Source organism: Bos indicus x Bos taurus, chromosome 20, assembly GCF_003369695.1.
Source record: "Bos indicus x Bos taurus breed Angus x Brahman F1 hybrid chromosome 20, Bos_hybrid_MaternalHap_v2.0, whole genome shotgun sequence".
Lineage (NCBI taxonomy): Eukaryota > Metazoa > Chordata > Mammalia > Artiodactyla > Bovidae > Bos > Bos indicus x Bos taurus.
Window position 1 is genome coordinate 17,542,459 of NC_040095.1, and position 3,991 is coordinate 17,546,449.

The window sequence follows — 3,991 nt, forward strand, 5'->3', positions numbered from 1 at the left end:
CACAGGACCATTAAATAATTTATGCCTTTAATACATTTATCAGCTCTCCTGTGTGTGTGTGTGTGCGTGCGTGTGTGTGTGTGTGTGTGTGTACGGATCCTGTGTGCCAGTGTCAAAGATGTCTTCTCTATTACAGGAAAGCAAGCAACCTCTTGGGTCATTCTCCACCATGAAATAAACTTTGCATCTTATGCATCAAATGAGTAAAAAGTGGTAACAGGTCCCTGTTCTTTACACAAAAGGAAGTTCTCGTTTACACCAGAAAAGGAGTCGAACTAAGCATTTTACCCTACATATCTTCTGAAATTGCTCCCCTTCCTTCTTCTTTTCTAAGGAAGGTCTCTGTTACTCCATGTCAGCTGTAAAGGGAAAATGGCTCCTCAGTTTCAACTTGTTCTCTTTACGCTGCATTTTCTTTGCTCCCGCCTCGGAATGTTTACCATGCCTGTCATCAAGAACAGCTTCGGAGCACCCAGTAGTGCCAAGGGTGGGACCAGGTGTGTGTGTTTGGCAGTCCTCGCCTCCACGGCTGCCCACAGGCTCCAACTTGGATTCAGCCGTGGTGATCATTCACACCCTTGTGGCAGCAGCATGTCGGGGTGCTGCCAGCAAAGACGACAAGCAGCAATAGTGAGCACCAGGGCAGCAGCTGCTGTGGGCAGGCAGGTGACTGCACCTGGCCCGTGTCAACTTCCTGCTCCAGCCACCGCCCTCCACCCACCGTTCTCATTCGGAAGGCTTTTGTGTCTCACTGGTACCATGAAGGAATTGCCAGAATGATACAATCTTAGAGGAAGGGATCTCAAAAACATGTAGTTGGACCTGCTTGCTTTAAAGATAAGGAAGTGGAAGCCCTGAGGGTGTAAGTTTCTTGGCCATGCTCATGCAGGTGGTTATTGGCAGAGTAATGACTGGAATCAAGTCATTGAAGCCATTTTCTAATGATCTTTCTGCTGTACCCGTGACTTTTCAACAATTGTTAGCACAATCCACAGTATGGAATAAATTTTACATCATCACCCACAGTATTACAGATATGCACAACACAAAATCTCACAAAACAGTAGTTATCTTTACTATATGTGATATACTCTAGTATTTTCTCTTATAGTATATTCATTTTAAAAGAGCCTGGAGATTGCTTGGCAGCATGTGTACTAAAACTGGAACAATACAGAGAAGATTAACATGGCCCCTACACAAGGATAACATGCAAATTTTCCCCATTTTTTTTTCACATTTACCAAATGTTCTTTTTCTTTCCAGGGATAATATTTATAGGTACACAGTCAAATAATTTGCATTTTTCCTAATTAGATACATCTACTGAATATCTAGGAAGGTGGAGTTGAAATAGGTATAGAGAGGGGTCCCCTCCAGCTCGAACCTGTCATATGCCCGATCAGGAATAAGCGTATTGTCTGATCTGTCCTTAATTCTGAAAAGGCAGAATGATCTAGCAGAAAGAACACTGGGTCTAGTCCTGGCTCCACCATCTTGCAAGTGTGTGACTTGGGGTGAATTTTCTCTGGGTTCTGCTATCTCAACTGCAAGATCAAGCTGTTGTTAATTGACAGGAGTTCTGAGAAGGGAACACAATAATGCAAATGAATGCAATAAAAAGCTCTATCCACAAGACTTGTCCTGGAACAGCGATGGTTTTAAATTCTCACATTTCAGAGAAATATGGTGTCTCAAGATGTTTCTGGATTCTCATCAAAACACCTGCATAATGTATTATGAATAAATTTGGTATAATAAAGGAAAACTAAGCCCTGGAACTGACTCATTTTTAAATGCTTTTGCAGGTGTTTAGAGAGGAGGAGTTGACCCTAAATCTTGAAGATGTTCAGCCTCAGAAAAGGAGAAGTCATTGAGGTCAAAGATGAGTCTCTGCTCTTGAAAGGAAAAGGTGATCAGTCACAAATTGAAAATCATAATCAAGGAAGGTTACTGTCAGTGAGTACGAAGAGGAAGAATTGAGTACTATAAAACAATCAGATGCAACAGCCATGCTGAAGACTGGTGGAACATGTGGGGTGGAATGAATGAGAGGAAAGAGTTCCAGATGCATTCAGTGCTGCCCAGCTGCTTTTGAAGAAGCCATCTTTCTAGGAGGTGGTTTGGTTGGGTTCATCATATTCCAGCTTTGGACACATCAAATCCAATAAATTTTTTTTAAAAAACTGCTATAGAAATTATTTTTGTTAAATATGCAAAATGTCTGCAATAACATAACCTTGCCCAAAGTGACAGTTAAAAGGATCCTTGACAGCTAAGAACGTTCGTCAAAGCCAATTCAGAAGCTGGTGATGATGCTCTGCTTGGAGATATGACTAAGGAAAAAAAAAAAAAGGCATCACCGGTCCTACTAAGGTACTGAGAGCTGCCTCATGGCTGTTTCTGCTGTGTGAAACAGAGCAGAAGTTGTAGCAAAGATACTGAAGAGGGGGCGGATCCTGCATGGCCAGAGTGGGTGGAGGTGGTGTGGAGGCGGTGTGGAGGTGGCGTGTTCTCAGAGCTGCATTTCTCACCAGTAACTTCAGAGAAATCACTTGAAAAAAAAAAAAAAGACCAAAGAAAAGGTTACAGGTTTCAGTTAGGGGTATCGGCTGACAAAGTGCATGATGGTTTACGGCTGTCATGGTGCACGCCCACAGATAACATATTTTGTGTTTTTGAATGAAAAGACATTTGTACACTCTCTTAAAAAAAATTTCAGCTATGCTTACCACATTTATTCCACAACCCACCCAATAGAGCATTTGATATCAGCACACCCGTGGTGCAGAGGGGTGAGCCCTGAGTGTGGGCAGTGTGCCCTCTTTCCCCACAGACACCTCCAGCCTGTCTCATTTGCTCCACCAACACCTACTCCTATTGCACCCTCTGAAACTTCTGTTCCATGGTGAGAAATCCTCCCCTGACTAGTGGGGGAAGCACTCCTTTCTCTTCCTGTTTCCTTTGGAGTCTGGTTCTCTCAGCCATCAACTCACCATCCCACTCCACTGCTCCCAGACTCCCAGGGATGGGGAAGGAGATCTGTGTCCTCTTGACCCCTTGGAGACAACATTGCTCTTCCACCTTCATATAAATCCCTCCTTCCCTCCTCACGCCACCTGTTCGCCCACTGTGAGTGAGTGAAAAGTCGCTCAGTTGTGTCCAACTCTTTGCAACCCCATGCACTATATAGTCCATGAAATTCTCCAGGCCAAGAATACTTTAGTGGGTAGCCTTTCCCTTCTCCAGGGGATCTTCCCAACCCAGGGATCAAACCCAGTTCTCCCGCATTTGCAGGCGGATTCTTTACCAGCTGAGCCACAAGGGAAGCCCAAGAATACTGGAGTGGGTAGCCTATCCCTTCTCCAGCAGATCTTCCCAGCCCAGGAACTGAACCAGGGTCTCCTGCATTGCAGGCAGATTCTTTACCAACTGAGCTATCAGGGAAGCCCACGACTGCCCCCAAACCTCCCACTGGCATCTTGGTGGCTTACCACCTTCTTTTCTATCCTAGAGCCTCCCATCAACATGGCACTTCCGTATCTATATGGACCATCACTACCCTCCCCCCTTCATTCCCTCCTTCCTCTGGTTACAAATCTGACTTTGGAATAACATAGCATCATCCCTGGTGGCTCAGAGGTTAAAGCATCTGCCTGCAATGCGGGAGACCTGGGTTCGATCCCTGGGTCAGGAAGATCCCCTGGAGAAGGAAATGGCAACCCACTCCAGTAGAGAATGGGGAGTGCCTGGAGAATCCCGTGGATGGAGGAGCCTGGTGGGCTACAGTCCTCAGGGTCGCAAAGAGTCAGACACAACTGAGTGACATCATTTAGCATCATCCCACTAGTGGTGTCCTCCACCTTCCATCCCCCGTTCTGTCCATTTCCCCTCATTCTCTCAGCTCTCTTGTGGTTTGGCTTTGTTCCCCATCCAACCTAGACTCTAGGGACGAGAGCTTCAAGCACTCTATTGACAATCTAGACCAACG

At 45.4% G+C, this 3,991-nt stretch overlaps 1 pseudogene; it reads left to right on the forward strand.

Moving 5' to 3' along the window:
* Positions 1-1,138: 1,138 nt before the first annotated feature.
* On the forward strand, positions 1,139-1,233 carry LOC113879307 (annotated as a pseudogene).
* The last annotated feature ends 2,758 nt before the right edge of the window (positions 1,234-3,991 follow it).